This window comes from Bidens hawaiensis, unplaced genomic scaffold, assembly GCF_021521415.1.
Source record: "Bidens hawaiensis isolate Kalapana, Puna unplaced genomic scaffold, B.hawaiensis_p1.1 tig00006368_1, whole genome shotgun sequence".
NCBI classification, from domain to species: Eukaryota; Viridiplantae; Streptophyta; class Magnoliopsida; order Asterales; family Asteraceae; genus Bidens; species Bidens hawaiensis.
The window spans coordinates 166,604-186,117 of record NW_027491426.1 but is presented as its reverse complement, the minus strand read 5'-3'; positions in this window follow the sequence as shown (position 1 = coordinate 186,117).

The window sequence follows — 19,514 nt, the reverse complement described above, 5'->3', positions numbered from 1 at the left end:
ACCGACCGACCCCCCCCCCCCCCCAATCCCACCTCCCAAATTAGCCATTGGTCCACCTCTATTTTTTTTTATTTTTTAGCTCCGGTACCGTAACGCACGTAATAAAAACCGACCAAATTTGTATCGAGTTATTGCCTCAATGCCCGGGACTGATAACACTTGGGAACCATCGGGATTTTCCAACCAAATAAATATCGAATTAATTTTTTTGGGTTTTAGCGCTCAAATTTTACCAATGATTTGTATACTGTCACGAACGTATCCAATACCGACCTGATTGGTGTCGACCCACTGTAGTGACGCTCGGGTTTAGACCGACGCCCGGGTTTCAACGCTGATGATTTGCAGCTGCCCCGACGCATTGCGCTGGGTAAAAAAACTAGTATATATATAAAGAATTTTCAAGAAAGTAAGGAAGGTTGTTGGAATCTCTAGCGGCTTGTGACAATTTCTTCCGGGTATAGTAATCTGGAAAGCTTGAATTTTGCAGAGATGACGGTAGCGAGATGTGGGGGATTGATTGCCAATCGTCGATTTCAAATCTCTCTTTGTAGGCCAAAATACAAAATTGCCCTTTTGTATTAAAACATATAAAAAGTGATGTTCGGTTTACTTATACATATTTTAATTTGGTAACTTAGTCGTTTTATTCGTTTACTTTAGGAACTTTGGTACTTCATTCGTGCTTATTGTGTTTCAGGTCACATGTATTTAACGCGCTTAAATTGGAGACTTGTACGAGCATGGAATGATATCTCGGGAATACCGGAGCATAAATTGAAGTCTTAGGAAGTGTTAGAATGATTCGGGAAGAGTTTGGATGAGAAATCTAAAGACGATGCTAAAATTGAATAAGATGGTTCACAAAAAGCGACCAGGAAGTAAACCAGCATATCCTGGGCTAGAAAATGAGTTACGGGACCCATAATATATGAATTTTGGGTTTCTCGACTAGAGGAATCCAAATATGAAGTTATCTTGGACCATCGCGTAGCACAATGGTCAAGGAAGACGTGATGGTTCCCACGACGGGAAAGTTAGGGTTTTTGTTTAAAACATGTTTTAACGACCCTAATCGAGAGAATTCAGTTTCCAGAGCATTTTTTGGGAGGAATAGCAGCCTACCATTTCCCAATCATCTCAAGGCCTCATACATGTTCCATAACATCGTAATCGAAGACCGAGAGATGCCGAGACGCGGCTAGACCTTCGAGTTATACCCGGGATGTATAGTTTGTAATCTTTTAGTTTATTTCTCATGTACTAGAACAACCAATTGTAATTAACTTTGTGTTAATTTATGAGTATTTATGTTTAGTATGTCCGTACAATCAGTCGGTTTAGGTTTATTTCAATCAGAACGATTAGTTTGTCGGTTGCTATAATAATTGCTCGTAGGATTGTTTTGACCCGTTAATTGTGAGAAAGCATACGTTTGCCCTTAGTTGAGTCACACTGGCATGGACTGTTTGATAACCAGTTCCGTGTGTTAGCCAGGGCATGGATGCCTAAGGTTTAACCGGTTAGTCAGTCTGTAGTTGACACAAGATAGTTTATCTGTTAAGTGCATGAGGTTGCTGTTAGTTTGCTTATTTGAATTCCCGGGTGTGATTTGCTTTGTTTAATTGATTGAATACTTGATAGTTTATCTGTTAAGTGCATGAGGTTGCTGTTAGTTTGCTTATTTGAATTCCCGGGTGTGATTTTCTTTGTTTAATTGATTGAATACTTGATTATTTGTTTGCTTATTACAAAACCCAAATAATTTGCTAGTGTGATCAGCACTGTTAACTAAGTTACTTCATAATGTTAGGAATCGATTTCACTTCACACTGACCACATACTCCTCGTGGTTCGACACCCTACTTACCCTAGCTTGTTTAGGTGATTAGGACACAGATTTACTTGTTTTTGACTAGATAGCGATAGTCTAGCATCAAAATGGCGCCGTTGCCGGGGAGTTAGTGCGCTTAGTGTTTTAGTGATTAATTGATTTCTTTGGTTAATTTAGTTGTTATTTTTATTTTTAGCTTAGTTTACTTTATTTTCACATTTTACGCGGGGTGTGTTAGTTGTGCAGGTAACAGGTTTATGCACAGCCGCTATTCAGGAAAAATTCCCAACTGGTTTACGAGCCAGAGATTGAACGTGTAGCTCGACAGAACCGAGCTCAGATCAGACAACCATACATGGAAGGTCAGGACCAGAATCAAAACCAAAATCCACCACCCGAGAACAATGTTTTCCAACCTGAACAGAATCCACCAAATAACCAAAATCCACCAATTAATGACTAGTTACCACCAATAAACACAAGTCAGCAACCTCAAAATTCAGCCCGACAATCCAGAAACCGAAACCGAAACCATGACAGACCCGGGCCATCAGCCCCGAACAATACACCTCGTCATCGACAACCAATTATTCGAGATTTTGACCATGTCAGTGTTCATACTGAAGACGAAGAAGAGGGAGATGAGGAGGAACGAGAACCGAGGAATGATGGTAGTAATGGGGATGAATGGAGGGTTAGAAGGAATGACGAGTTTGAGCCGAGAAAGGCAGATGAGGAGGTTGAGGAACCGGTTAGGGTGAGAGGTGACAGGTGGATGAACAGTAACCGAGACAGAGATGGTGTCGAAAGATATCGGGAAAAACGAAGATAGCCGATTCAGGTTAACAGAGGGGGTTTTGAGGAACCGAGGGTCAGACGAAGGAATTACGGGCCTCCGGTTCTTGGTGTAAACAGCCGGTTCAGATCGGCTATTTCAGATGGTGCCTCACCGATTGTCCCACAGGTTCATGTCCAGGGACAACCGACATTTAAATCCCGTCCGTGCTACATCAACATAGTTCCCCATTTTCACGGACTGGGATCTGAAGACCCGTATTCATACTTGTCAGATTTTTCCAGCTATTTGCGGATCTATCGGTGATGGTACATACGATCAGGATGAGGTTCGGTTGCGGTTGTTCCAGTTTTCACTAAAAGACAAAGCCAAACACTGGTTCAGCTCGCTACCAATGCACAGTATCGAGAACTGGGGTGAGATGCAGTAGGTTTTCCTTAACGAGTACTATTCACAGTCGAAGACTAACGAAGCCCGGATTGAGATTCGACACTTTTCACAGTTACTGGGTGAGTTTTTTTATGAGGCTTTTACTCGTTATAAGGAGATGATTAGGAAGTGCCCGGACCATCAGATTGAGTTGTGGGAATTGGTTAAGTGCTTCGTTGATGGGCTGACACACGAGGATAGAAAATATTTGAAGTCTTCATGTAATGGGATGTTGTTGAACCAACCCGAAGAGGATGTTTGAGATTTCCTTGAGTTTATGTGTGAGGATTCCAAGTCAGAAGCAGCTGTTGAACAAATACGAAAAGTTGGGGTCACCAGATCAGTTAAATCAGCCTTGAGCGAGTCAGACATAATTGTGGAATTGGAACGAGAACTCGCGGGTTATCGAAAAGAGAAAAAGAAAGAGGTTGGTAAAGTCGGGGTGAAATTCCCGGTTTGTGCAAATTGTGGCGAATTAGGGCGTAAGACAGAAAATTGCCCCGAGTTTGATGAGGATGAGTATCCCGACGAGGAGAAGGTTAGTTACACGTAAGGGGATTCCAAGGGCCAAGGGTTTGATTCAAACACCTATTACCCGAGCCTAAGGAATCACCCGAATTTCAGATACGGAACAATTCGAGTCAGTCGAATCCGAACTTTCAGGGGTCCAGTCAGAACCGACAGCAGAACAGCTACCGCCAGGGCGGTTATCAGTAGGGTTCATACAATCAGAATAGCAGTCGGAAGTATAACAGAGACGGTTACCGGGGTAACAATTCATCGGTTAATCAGAATCAGGACCAGCAGAAGGGTAATTCAGGTAATTCAGATGAGTTGGTACACTCGAAGTTAGATGCGTTGTTGAAGCTGGTGACAGATAATCAGAAAGAGACGCAAAAATAGTTTGAGTTGAGGGATAAGTCTTCAGAGACGATGTCAAAGCAGACTGGTCAACTCGCAGCAGATGTGGCGAGATTTCAGAAAAACGCGGGTCAGTTACCGAACAATACCACAGTAAACCCACATCACTTCAGTTCAAGTTCAAAGAAGGGAAACAGTGTGCACATCAATGCGGTAAGTCTTTTACCTCATTTTGAAATTACTTGTGTTGAAGTTGATTCACCACCACAGTTTGTTGAGGCGGTGGTGAAAGATGTTAGTGATAAGAATGATTGTGTTGGTCAAAATGAAACAATTTTCCAAAATGAATTGAAACTAAAAACAGATGAATTGTCTTTTTGTGAAAATTGCACTTGTGAAAAATGTTTAAATGGTAAATTGACCAACAGGAGAGATGAGAAGGTGGAGGATAATACCACCTCAAGTAAACTCCATGACCCGGGAGTGCCATTTTTATCAATTCAAATTGGAGAATTTAAAACTGATCGGGCACTTTTAGATCATGGAGCATGTGTTAGTATCATGCCCGATAGTTTATATGATCAATATGAATTTGGCCTGCTAGAAAGTGTAAACACCACCGTGGTGTTGGCGGATCACACTCATACACTCCCTCGGGGCATGGTTACTAATGTAATGGTTCAAGTGGATGAGTTTAGCTACCCAGTTGACTTCCTTGTACTTGATTATGCTAAAGGAAATATTACACAATCTGAAGTCATACTGGGTAGGCCATTCCTTGCCACAGCACATGCGGTAATTGATTGTGCTAAGGGAGTTTTGGGAATTAAGTGTGGGAACCGTGATAAGCGGTTATTATTATTTGAAAATGCTACTAACCCTCTTCTTGACAAGTGTGTATCTTCAAGCACGGATTATACAAGAGAGGAATGTTTTGTAACTGACAGGAGCGAGCTGAAAAGTAGCATGAAGAGAAAAGGGTGGAATGAGAGAGTCATTAAGATGAAAGATGGTGAGAAACCAACAGTAAGGAAAGGAATGATAGAAAAGGAATCGATGAGTTCCATGGTGACCTCATCGGTTTATAAAGACACTTGATGGTCAATTACACGTGTTTCCAAGTTCGTGTATATTTTGTTGTATTTGGAACTTTGTGGGTGTAGTTCGCTATAAACCCTCACGAGACCCCACTCGTCCACCCGGGCTACCGGGGGGGGGGGGGGGGGTTTAAAGGGCTTGTTGCATACGCTAAATGAAACCGTGATTCCTACGAAAGTGAGTTAGGTCTTTTAACATTTTAACTCATTTAACTAAATTTATTATGAAACTTAACTAATTCGGCTCGGTAATAATTTTTAATAAAATGAATTAATAATTCTTTTTACAATTTCCTTATACAATTTGCTAAAGTCTCCTTTCTGCAATACTACCTCCAACTAGGGGTGTCAATCGTGTCGGGTCGGCGGGTTATCGGGTTAATAGGTTTCGGGTTGGCGTGTCGAGATTCTTCAACTCTAACCCAATCCATATATTTATTCGTGTCGGGTCGTGTCGACCCATTTAAATTCGTGTCGTGTTCGGGTTGTGTTTCTGGTCAACCCATTTTATGTTCATTTACGAATATGATTAATATCTAGTGGCTTAATATTAACCTAGACAATCAATTATTCTTATTCATATAAAGCATTTTAACAATTTTGTGATAGATCTAATTGTTTTTGTCAATTTATCTCTCATTTCCACTTAACAAACTTAGGTTCACATATTTTGCTTAAGATAAGAATAAACGAATGGAGACAATAAGAGAATAGATGGTTAAGACTAATAAAATATAAATAATGGAAGTGAAGAGTGGACAAAAATATTTAAAAAGTAATTAATTTAATTTATAAAAATTAATAGATATATGAAAAATTATAAATCAAAGTATTTAACTTTAAAATTTAACACTTCTTATCTCTAATATCAAAATATTAACTTCTATAAAATTTTTAAATGGGTTAACAGGTCAACACATTTTTTGACGGGTCGGGTTCGGGTTGACCCATTTTTTAGATGGGTTGGGTTCGGGTTGACCTATTTAAGAAAACGGGTCATGTCAGTCGACCCAAAACCTATATTTTTTCGTGTCGAGTTCGTGTCGGGTTTCAGGTTGTGTCAAGAATTGATAGCCCCATCCCCAACAGGTATTTCTCTTGTTTACGGAGTTTTATTCATTCAGATGATTAATATTCAGAAGCAAATAAGTGAATATGAAATATAAGTACTAATAAGAAAAAATGTTTACATTATTTTAAACTTTTCTAGTTAAAGCACAGGAGTGTTCATTATTCAACTAGGATTCGCAATTTCAAAATCGACTTGATTTGAATTTGATTTCTATTATTCGAATTTGCTTTTTAAAATTTGAATTCGAGAATAACAAATTCATGATTTTCAATTCAAGTTGACTTGAATTCAAATTATATATACACTTTTTTTCATACACACATATTCGATTCGTTGAACACCCTATATTCCAACATGATTTTCACATAGTAAACATCCATGTTTTTGGGAAATATATGGTGTTTCTTCTTACATGATTAACATCATATCCTAAGTTTTTGAAAATTGATCGTATGACTAAGTAGGATATGCCCGGTGTAAAGCAGTATGACGTCTTTTGGTTAAGCTAAAGCATCTCATAATATGTTATAGAAGTTTATTTTCTGCATTATTGGTATTACTTAGATTGTGGTTAAGCTAAAACATCATAGAAAAGTTAGAAACAATATAGTTCTTTCCTATATTCATTGGCCAAAGTGTTAATTCTTTTTATTGGAAGCTAATCCTAATTAGTCATTGTGTGAAAGTTATAGGCCAGGGGTGAACAGTACAAGAGTTAAGAGGTATGCATAATTTATTAGTATACTTATCAGTTTAGTAGCGACACAGCTTGTTATTCATTTGTCTTTTGTATTGATATAAACATTACTATGTATTGAAATATATATCTAAAATTTACAGATTTTCTAAAAAAAATACATGCAGTTTAGTAGCGACACAGCTTGTTATTCATTTGTATTGATATAAACATTACTATGTATTGAAATATATATCTAAAATTTACAGATTTTCTAAAAAAAATACATGCTTATCTAGTTGTTTGAATTATAGATATTACAAGTTTGAGTAATAGTATCTTTAAAACATTATTTAAAACATTATGTTAGAGGTCATAGTAAGTGTCAATAATTATTATAATCCGCAAGAGTCGATCTTGGTTAAGATCAAATTTTGTGTTCGTATTTTCTTGGGTCCAATTTCCAACATATGGTTTCTTTAAAGAAAAAAAATTATTATTATATGAGGATATTGTGGTTATGTGAGTTCTGTAACACATGTATTTATATATCAGTTTCAATGGAACAACTTAATCATTTTCGGAATATTTTTTGAAAAGGGGGCTAAATTATAAGGATTAATCACTTAGGGGCCTGGAAAAATATTTTTATTCAAAAGGGGGGTTGCCTCCATTTGTAATGGCGGGGAGTTTTAAAAATATAGGGGTGTCGGAGTTATGTCAGAGAATGTAAGAACACCCCTCCATTCTTAATGGCGGGGACTCCAAAAGTATCTCCCCTCCCTTTCTAACGGAGAGGAGCCTGGAAAAGTTATCTCCCCTCCATTTGTAACGGTAGGAAGTTTGCCAAAGGATGAGAATCTTTTATTTTAAATTTAAATTAATCTTGCAAAAGTTCATGGCTCAAGATTTTAAAAGCTGAAAATTTAAAAACAATATTACAAAGCAGTTTTTTGTAAACTTCGTGTGTATTTCTTTAGTCGCCACACGTGATTTTCTTAACTAACTTTTTTCTTGACTAATTTCTTTTACGTGACTACTTTGCAACGCATGAAACGATGTTTTAAAATGAGGTTCATGCATGAGATATATCTATCTTCAAAGCAGGTGATTCAAGATTTTGATGGCTGAAATTTAAAAACAATATTACAAAATAGTTTTGCAGAACTTCAAATTTTAAAGTAGCATCAGTACCCAAAACTTTTATATAAAAAAAACATTTTGTAGACTCCCCGCCGTTACAAATGGAGGGGAGATAAATTTTCTAGACTCCCCTCCGTTATAAAGGGAGGGGAGATACTTTTGCAGTCCCCACCATTAAGAATGGCGGGGAGTTCTTACATTCTCAGACGTAACTCCGACACCCCTATATTTTTAAAACTTCCCGCCATTACAAATGGAGGCAACCCCCCTTTTGAAATAAATATTTTTCGAGCCTCCCAAGTGATTAATCCTTGTCATTTATCCCCCATTTCAAAAAAAAATCTCATTTTCGTCACGGGCATATGCTACACCTTATCCAGTTGCAGCCAGTTCACAATAATAAAAACTCTGATGAAGAAGATAATGATGATGGAGATGAAGATGAATATAAAGATAAAGATCGTATAGTGGTGGAAGAGGACCATTTTGGCATATGCAAGATCTGTGAGGAAGAGATCTACCCATTTCATCTATTTTACTACACCTGTAACGATTATGATTACTCTCTACACAAGTTCTGTGAACTGCCTGAAAACCCAACGAAACCACCCATTACATCCCGACCATAGCCTTACCTTCTTCCAGGGTTATTTCTCACAATTTTGTGATAATTGTAAACTTAAGCAGGAAAATGTCTACTGGTACTATTGTTCCATCTGCAAATTCTACATGGACATAATATGTGCAACCACGTTTGTACTGAAGATGGACCATCCAGGTCACCCTCACCAACTACAACGTAATTTTGGTCAGATGATGTCTCGTTGTAATGCTTGTGGTGATGAACATAGCGGTACTTTCTACCATTATACCACATGTTCTTGGTTCGGGATCCATTTGAGTTGCGCTTTGCTTCCAACCAAGTTTTCCAACAATCTACATATGACAATTTCAGCCATTCTCATTTACTTACCCTCTCCTATTCCTATTCCTTTCCTTATGTTGACTTAGAGGCGAAGTTTTTTCCCCCTTGCAGAGTTCGTGAGAAAAGTTCTAAATTTTACGTATCGGAACACCGTCCTTACTTATGTCATTACAGGTGCGATAAATATCGATATTACGTCCATGTTGATTGTACGACTTCAAGGAAAGATGCGTTTATGTCTTCCATCTTGATGCCCGTAGGTTATTATATATTATTTTCTTTTAAATGGTAGATATTGTGATTGTCAATTTGAACTTAACTTACGACACATCATTCGTTAATCAGACTATGGCAAAACTTACAAAAACTTCAAAGTTGATGATCATCATAATCTAATTCACTGTCCATTTGCTGATGAAAATGTCAACCTTCTCACAGACCATGTTATCAACAAGGTGAATTAGTTGTTAAAAGGAAGATTGATGGTCAAAGGGTTTTGTCATCCACTGATTCTTATTAACACATTACTTAATGGGTAAGTTTCCCTTCATGATCCCATGAAAAAAGTAGAACTACTTTGTGACGGATGTGGGAGACCCACCAATATGCCTTTCTATAAGTGTTCCCAACATGATTGTGATTTTGTTCTTCATGAGTGGTGCACTATGCTACACACTCAAATACAAGACCACCCACACCACTTTCAACATACACTTGTTTTCATGCCAAAAGCCCCTACAAACTCCTTAGGTTTGTTTTACTGTAAGATTTGTAGGTTACTTTGCAATGGTTTTGCATATGGATGCATGCAATGTGAATATTATGGGGATATCCATTGTGGCTTCATACCTGATGTAATCACACATGAAGTCCACCTTAACCATCTCCTATCAACAATTAAAGCTTCATCATCAGGATTGTAAGGCATATGGGCAGTGTTTAATGATATGGGGTATTATTGTCCGACTTGTGATTTCTATTTGCATTCGAATTGTGCTTTGTTATTACCTAGAACGATAAGGCACAAGTATGATAAACATCCATTGATTCTGAGATACTATCCTGCTGAGAACCATAGTAGCGAATACTTTTGTGAGATTTGTGAGGATGAGTTTGACCCGACAAAGTGGTTCTAGCATTGTAGCACGTGTGCCCACTTTATGCACACTGCTTACGGTCTACATCTTCCTTCTACTGGAATCCCATCTTTTATTTTTTAAATGTCAAGTTTGGAAGAAGAATTAAGTTAAGAGATCACCCGCATCCTGTAACCATTGTACAAGGTATTATGGATAACGGTCAATGCATTCAGTGTGAGAGAGATTTGAATTATTTAATGATATTTAAGTGCTTCCAATGCAAGTTTGCACTTCATTATCAGTGTGGGTTAGACCTTGTTCAAGAAACACCAGATAAAGTATCTGAAATTGCAAATCTATGTCATGTTTTGTTTATTATATATGCACATGAGTTGATTTTAATGTATCACTTACTTTTTAATCGTAATCTTAACAGTTAAATATAATTCTATTTATTGTTCTTCTATTGCTTAAATACTTTTACTATGTTACATTGATGTAGAAAAAAGAACCAGAATTAACAATCCAAAGTACGTATAACTTATGCTTGTTATTAAAAGAAATAAAACAAAAATACAAGTATCCTATTTAACTTTAGGTTTTGTTCTTCTTGTTCATGGATGTTTACATCAGTGGAATTTTGCACCCTCCCAGGAAGAAGAAACCAAAAAGTAGTGTTTAGGTGATTATATTACAACAATAAAAATAAATATACATAAAAAATGGAACAGCACATAGGCATGGTTGTGAAAATCCCTCCTAGGTGCCGAGTAATTGCTAGTGGCATCCCGTTGACTAGTCGGCTGATTAATCAATATTTGGTCAAATTCGGTCAAAATTAAAAATTTTGTATGTATATGTATATTGAAAGGCTACATATAAATTCCTATCCGAATAATCTCTATCAATCCCGATTAATCGGTGATTCCTACTGTACCGCCCGACTAGCGCATAGCGAGTTCTAGAACACCGTATTTAGGTAATCAACACTATTTTGGTAACTGTTTTGTTTCTCATAACAATATTTCGGGGAAAAAATCAATTAACTATCCTAATTAATTAAATGATATACCAAGTTATATTCTTTATTAAAGGTGCGCTTTGATAGTTTGTGTAATTAACATAAGAAGTTTACATATATACATCTGGTGAGATATTAAAAGAACAAGTTGGTGGAGTACATAGGTGGTGATGTTAAAACCAATGTTTTATATACCATACCGGTTCGTAGTACTGGCCGGTTGAACTTGAACTGGTAATACCGGGTTTCGCATATCATGCTGGTATTTTGACCGTGGTAATTTTTCGGCGATCTGCTAGAAAATCGAACCGCTAGTTTTTTCTAAAATACCGGTTTATACCGGCAAAATGGTTTAAATCCCATGAGCTTTTTGATATATTGCAGCCCATATTTTTAAAAATTACTTTTAACCTAGTGATTAACATTGAAACAAGTATATTTTTGGATTATTTTTTGGAATCGAGTGCTTTTGTATTATTTTGTTATTATGGATTATATTTTAGTATAAAATCATATGCTTTTGGTTATCTTTTTGGTTGAAGTTATAATTATATCAAATTACAATGTAAACTATTCAACCAGGTTGGACCACTCGGCTCAACAGGTTGTACCTACTATTTTTTAGCCTAGCCCGGCACGAGTAGAAAATCGGTTTTTAAAACATTGGTTAAAGCTTTCGAGGCTTGACACTCAGCTTTGTATCCTCCAAGAGCCATTTTATTTATTTATTTTTAACATAACAACTTTGCTCATTTGGTAATTTTAGTCGCAAGGTTAAGAGTTTAGTAAATTTCCACAAAGACTTGAATTAAGCATGTAGTAATGAATAGAACACGTAAACATATCATTTGGTCTTATTACTACTTTATATTTTGGGGTCCTTTTTCGGTTGGTATAGCATATGCAGTAAGAATTGAATCGACAACGTAATGAACCAAACTGATAACGACCAAGTTGCAATCGCGTCCCTACCTAAACGCGCGGGTATACCATCTACCTTAATATTAATCTGTGAATTCTATTGTTGAGGTAATCAAACCTCTCAACTTTTAACTTAACGACATTCAAAAGCTCTAGCTATCCCAGCCAAATTGGTTGTGCCAATACATGACATGACACAGATCTTTTTTACGGTTCAAGATTATTAAATAAAAAAATGTGGAAGTTTATACCCGAAATAAAAAACGATATGGTGCTTAGAAAAATATATAAGATTTTTTTAAATAAAAATAAAACTTGCATTCCAGAAAATCAGTTGTTTTTATTTTTTTTATATTAGTTCATCAACATTTTTTTCATCAAAAAGAAACTAAGTGGTCAATAAGCTTCGTCACTAGCTTTTTTTTTTAATTGTAACACCATGTGTTTTAAAGATGGATTGGGTTATAAACTTAAGCCCACAATGGACCAAATAAGACAGCTCATTGCAAGAGTTTGCAAAAGGCCCAGATAAATTGAAAGAATTCAGGAAATACCATCACAAGATATAAATCAACAGTAGAAGGATGGTGTAGGCATGAATGAATTACATGAAAGTTCTTGTCTCTCGTCTCTCGTCTCTCGTCTTTCTCTATATGTCCAATATTATCGATCTCTACAAACACGAAATATAATACTCCAGTTCAGTGTCCAACAATACAATACAATACAATACAATACAATACAATACAAATCAACCGAATTTTTATCCAAAACTTCCGTTTAGCCCAAAACTTGAGGCATGTATGGCATTTTTTGGTCCACGATAAAGCTAATTCTGGCTTCCCTTAACAATTTCACTTCAAGTATCCGTAGATTCGGAAAACACTCGATAAGCCCGTTTGGTGATGCAATGATCAATCAAACCTGCTTTCTGAATGTGTAGCAAATCCGTTATGCTTTTGTGATTTTCAATGGCTTTTGGTTCGTTATTCACATCCCATTCCATGGCCCATATTGCCTCGGGTATGATCTTGGATTCCATGTCGGTAACAAACACTTTCTCATGCCAAAGCTCATATCTTCTCTTCCCTTTCCAAAAACCAAGCGCTGTACTAAACGCGCTAGTGGTTAACTTGTCCCTTCGAAGGGCAAACCATTCTTTTGACCGTTGGGCGGGGGTGTCTGACGGGGAGAGTTGACTAGTCAAAGTCAACGGTAGGAATTTTTAAACCAGTGAGGTCAATGCAAGATTATGAACGAACATGAACACAAATATTTGCCCGATTAAGTGTTCGTGTTCGTTTAAAGTTCAAATTTACTTGACAATTTCAACACCAATGCTTCATAATCAAATGGAGTCAACTCCCTTTGGTTATAAAGTTACTTTAGTAATCAAAGTTTGTTCAAATGTATTAAAACAACTAAATTGCAACTTGAGTTAGTCGATTCAGTTTATTTGAATTTTATAATTTAAGATTAACAGTTTAACCACTCTTGTTTTAATTACATGACCTGATCCAAATAGATTTTGACCCAAAAATTCTAATGTTCGGTGGTGAAAAGTCTTAACACCGAGAAAAGTGACCCCATTGGAAAAAAATCCTAACCGAACTCGAGCTTTGCGTAAGTAAACGAGTCAAGCTCGAGCATAGTCAAGCTCGGCCAGGTCCTGGAACCTTTACACCTGTAATTCGTATCCGTTTATATTTGTATTTTGAAAACAAGAGGCATTTTATACATTGTTTATAGTAATTTTTTGAACTTTTCGTCATCTGAATAAGCCTGCCTTATTGCTCACAAAAGTTAGTTATTGCTTTAACCCGGTTATGTATGTATATTTGATACTATACATAATTTTTTAAAAACTACTTACACGAATGGTCAATCTGGTTTTTAGGTTATGCTGAGAAAATAACTTAGTTTATTAAACCGTAACCAAATTAATTGAATCCAATAGTTAATCGATGGTTCGGTTTATGTCTCACTCCAACCTACAGCGGGCATGCTGGGGCATGAGCTGATTGTTCACAGCTCAAATGTGCTATCATAAAATCAAATGACAATATCTATTAAGTTAATTATTTGATATAAAAGTGCACACAAAATCCAAACATGACAAATAATCCAAAATAGGTAAATATAATCCCAAACAAAATTTAAATATAAATTGTTTTCATAAATTCCCTAAGGTCTTTTCTAGATATCCTTCACTTCAAGCTTCAAGTCAAACGATAACCTGCATATGTGTAGAAAATACAATAGAGTTTGTCAACACTAGGTTGAGTGAGATTATCACCAGTTTTGCATGATATAATAATAATAATATAAATAAATAAGCAAAACGTAATAAATGCGGTAATAAACAATCAAACCATGAGCAATTAAAGTGTTAGTTGACCATTGCCTAGCGAATCGGGCGTTGGCTACTATGACATTCGTATGATCATACTATAAATGAGAATATGATAGACCTCTCCGAATGCGATAAAGTAAACACATAAGCATGTAACTGTTGGGTTTCTATGAAATTTACAAGCTTAGTTAACCATTTAACCAGTCACAATTAAGGCGGAAGCGTGATGTTTACAAACTAAACATATGTATCCATGTTTATATATATGTTACAAGTTTATAAAATGTGTACATGAACAACCTAATTTATTCATGTTATAAGATTACCAATAATCTATTTACTAGAAACCCGAAGCAAAGATCAAATGATACGGAAAAGCTAAACTATCAAGCTTGTAAACACTTACATTCTTAACCCTTTAAGAGTTTAGTAGATGGTTGAAGAAGATAATGATGTGAATGCTAGACTTTCAAAGGAAAACCCTCAAACGGAATATACCCCGAGCCTCCAACACACACCGAGCTATGCTAGGAAGCTTGAACACGAAAAACCCGAGACCCGAGCCCTTCTTTTTCCTTTTGGCCGTAAACAAGAAAGAAAGAAAGAAAGGAAGAGTTGTTTTGTTTTTGGTTACTTGAAAGTATTATATTTTGGTGTGTCTTGATTATTATTCATTCTCATCATTCATCTCCCATGATGTTAGGTATTATGATAAAGTATCCCATACTCAAATGCATGACATGATTTGATCAAGACATGGGGTGTGGGGCCCACCCAAAACCGGCCCCAATATATCCTTTTTTTTTTTTTTTTTTTTTATTTATTTTATACTTTATAAAATATATAAACACCCCATCTTTTATAAACCATTTTATAAAAGAATACATAGTTAAATAATCATTCCAATAATAATTATTTGAATAAATAAATTAACCAATTAATTTATCTAACACTTTCAAGTAAATATTCAGAAACCCGTTTTTCTGAATGTGTCGTGTTCTGTATTTGTTTTATAGATCTTATCTTAACAAATATATAATTGGTGTGTGTCTAACTCGTTATTGGGTATGACCCGACTTGGATCAAACACGGCTAGCCACATTAACCTAATTATGTGTCTCGGGCATACGGTATTCCAACAATCTCCCACTTGCACGTGACTCATAAGAAGTTAATGCTAATGGTGAATACCGCCTAACAACAGGTCACCACCCCTAGTGTGTTTGACTAAGTGCCATTCAATAACATCATCCCCTTCAAGTCCATACTTGATATGATATAGGTAAGTTTTATCATTACATCCCTTTGTTGCTAGATGTCCTGTCAAATCGAAGAGACACAGATTGATCATTCTCTCATTGATTTAACTTAACAGGCCTTAGACATCTAAACTCTCAACACATAAGAGGAACAAATCCCATCTTGACTGCATACATCCTTGTTGACATCTCGTATGATATCTGAGCTCTTTCTTTTACGTCATCGTGTTACCGAAAAACAAAGAAGAGAGTCAAGTTATCAGACTTGATGAAAAGACCAGATCCAATATGCATCTCAGGTCAGAGGACACAATGATACTCGCCTTTACTCAAGGATTACTTATGATCAGTTGCACTAACTCTATGCAGTGATCCTTGAGAGCGGATCATGTCCAATATTTGTATCCCACAAATATCTATGAACCTTGGTGGCAAACCTATGCCCTATATTCATCACATGAATATCAACCAATCCGGGTTCATAATAGTCTTAACTTCATACTTGTTCCCACAAGTATGATCGACTACGGACGTTTAGAACAACATAAGTCATTCATGGATTAAACATGCAAATATAGAACATAACTCATTGAATAATTAAAACATAATTAATTTTCATGAGATACCCATTACATTCGTTCTTATACAAACACTAAATACAGATTAAATCCACTCACTAGAATACCGAAGTCCTAATGCACAAACATGACCCTCATGCTTTGGCCTATCGAGGAGCTTCGTGAGTGGGTCCGCAATATTTTGATCGGTATGAACTTTATGAATACATATCTTTCTCTTTTCAACTTCATCCCTTATGTAGTTGAATCTGCGCTCAATGTGCCTCGTTTTCTGATGAGCACGAGGCTCCTTGATCTGTGCAATAGCACCCTCATTGTCACAGAATATCTCTAGGGGCTCCTGAATGGTAGAGATAATCCCTAGATCCATGATGAACTTTTTCATCCATGCAGCTTCTTGGGCTGCCATTGAAGCGGCGATGTACTCAGATTCTGTAGTGGATAACGCGACAACATCCTGCTTCGAACTCTTCCAAGAGACAGCGCCTCCATTTAAGATGAAGACATATCCCGACTGTGACCGAGAATCATCTCGGTCAGTTTGGAAACTCGCATCCACGTAACCCTTTACGACGAGTTCCTCCTCACCAGACCCATATATTAAAAACATATCCTTAGTCCTTCTAAGGTATTTTAATATATTCTTGACAGCCATCCAATGACTGTCACCTGGGTTGTGCTGGTATCTACTCGTTATGCTTAAAGCATACGAGACGTCCGGTCTAGTGCACATCATTGCATACATAATTGATCCTATTGCCGAAGCATAAGGAACATGCTTCATCCTATCTTGCTCTTCCTTAGAGCTAGGACTTTGGGATGAGCTCAACACGGTTCCTCTAGGAATAGGTACCAAACCTTTCTTAGAGTTTTCCATCCTGAACCTTTTCAGGATTTTATCAATGTACGCACTTTGATTGAGTCCGATCAATTTCCTTTGTCTATCCCTATAGACCTTTATTCCCAAGATATATGTCGCTTCTCCAAGATCCTTAATTGAGAAACGACTACTTAACCACGCTTTAACGTTTTCCATACTTGGTATATCATTTCCAAATAAAAGTATATCATCGACATACAAAATAAGGAAAATGATTATACTCCCACTAGCCCATTTATACACACACGCCTCATCACCGTTTTGGACGAAACCAAACGCTTTGATTTCTTCATTAAAACGATGATTCCACATCCGTGATGCTTGTTTCAACCCGTAGATTGATTTCTTTAACTTACAAACTTTATCAGGATTAGATGGATCGACAAAACCTTCAGGCTGAACCATATGGACATCTTCCTCAAGATATCCATTTAGAAAAGCGGTCTTGACATCCATTTGCCATATCTCATAATCAAAATGAGCTGCAATGGCAAATAATATCCTGATCGACTTAAGCATCGCGACCGGCGAGAAGGTTTCATCATAATCAATCCCTTGAGTTTGGTTGAAACCTTTTGCTACAAGTCGTGCTTTGTAAGTATCTAAATTTCCATGCATATCAGTCTTCCTTTTGAAGACCCACTTACATCCAACCAGTTTGGAGTTAAGTGGACGATCAACCAATTCCCAAACTTGGTTATCGTGCATGGATTGCATCTCGGCGCTCATGGCTTCAAGCCATTTGTCACAATCAGGTTGTGACATAGCATCTTTGTAGGAGATCGGTTCATCCGAATCGACCAAGTAGCAATCATCCACAAGAAATCCATATTTCTTGGGAGGTCGACTAATCCTATTAGATCTGCGAGCAACGTGTGTATGATCAACCATTTGATCATCTTCAACATCCTCGTGTTGAAAGCTAGTATCGACCAATTGTGTATCATCCAGTGATTCTTGAACCTCTTCAAGTTCCACTCTCCTTTCACTAGGTCCTTCCATAAGGAACCTAGTTTCTAAGAAGTATCCTTTGCGTGAAACAAACACTTTTTGTTCACTAGGATCATAGAATATATATCCTATATCATCCTTTGGGTATCCTATGAAGATACACCTGATGGATCGAGCCTCAAGTTTATTTGGGGTGTCACGTTTAACATAAACTATGCATCCCCATACCCTTAAATATGAAAAGGATGGAACCTTTCCATGCCACACTTCATAGGGTATTCGATCCACCTTTTTGGTCGGGGCCATATTCAAAATACGAGCCGCTGTGAGTAGCGCATATCCCCAAAATGATGGCGGTAGTGAGCTTCGTGCCATCATTGATCGAACCATGTCCAACAGTGTTCGATTCCTCCTCTCGGATACTCCGTTATGTTGAGGAGTTCCAGGAGGAGTGAGCTGTGAAATAATTCCACAATCTCTAAGATGACATTGAAAAGCATCACTTAGGTATTCGCCTCCTCTATCGGAGCGGAGTACCTTGATTGTTCGGTCGAGCTGATTTTGTACTTCATTTTGAAATTCTTTGAACATTTCAAAGGCTTCATGTTTGTGTTTCATTAGATAAACATACCCATATCGACTAAAATCGTCGGTAAAGGTAATGAAGTACCTTTCACTATTCCTACTAGTTGGCTTGAAAGGTCCGCATACATCCGTATGTATGATACCTAACAAATCCTTAGCCCTTTCATTTGTACCTTTGAAAGGCTCTTTGGTCATCTTGCCTTGAATACAAGATTCACACTCATCAAACGAACCTAACTCGTTTGTTTTCAAAAGACCTTTCTTTTGGAGAGTATTTATACGATTCTTGTTTATGTGTCCAAGGCGACAATGCCAAATGTAGGAATCACTCAAATCCTTTTTGAGTCTTTTAGTAGAAGTTTGATATAATGAGCTATTTGAGGTATTATCATGAACCAATTCATAAATACCGTTGTTTGGTACAGCTTTAAAATAAAAGATACCATTAGATGATACATGCATTTCTGATCTTACAAATTTAAAGTCAAAATTACATTGTCTAAGAAGGTGCACAGAAATAATGTTCCTAGTCAAACTAGGAGCATACAAAACATTTCTCAAAACAACTTCCAAACCACTTGGAAGCGATAAAGTGAAGTCTCCTCTAGCGACCACGTGCACCCTTGCACCGTTGCCCATGAAAAGATTCACTTCGCCCTTCTTTAAGTCTTCATTCTTTTTGAACCCCTGCAACCAATTGCAAATATGAGTTCCACATCCGGTATCCAATACCCATGTGTTAGAAGAAATAAGATTTAGCTCAACATTAATCATAAAGACATTACCCGAGGTATGCGCCGCATTCCTCTTGTCTTTTAGCTCTTTTAGGTAGACCGGGCAATTGCGTTTCCAGTGTCCGGTCTCCCCACAACCAAAACAAGGATCATCCTTATGACCCCTCGGTTCCATAACCTTTTGTTTCTTCGCCATAACCGGTGATTTGCCCTTACCCTTAAGATGCACAGGAGGACCCTTTCTTTTTGCTACCTTAGCCTTAGGATTGGGTTGAGATCGATTCTTGGATCTACCTTCATTGATCGCAAACATGGGTAAA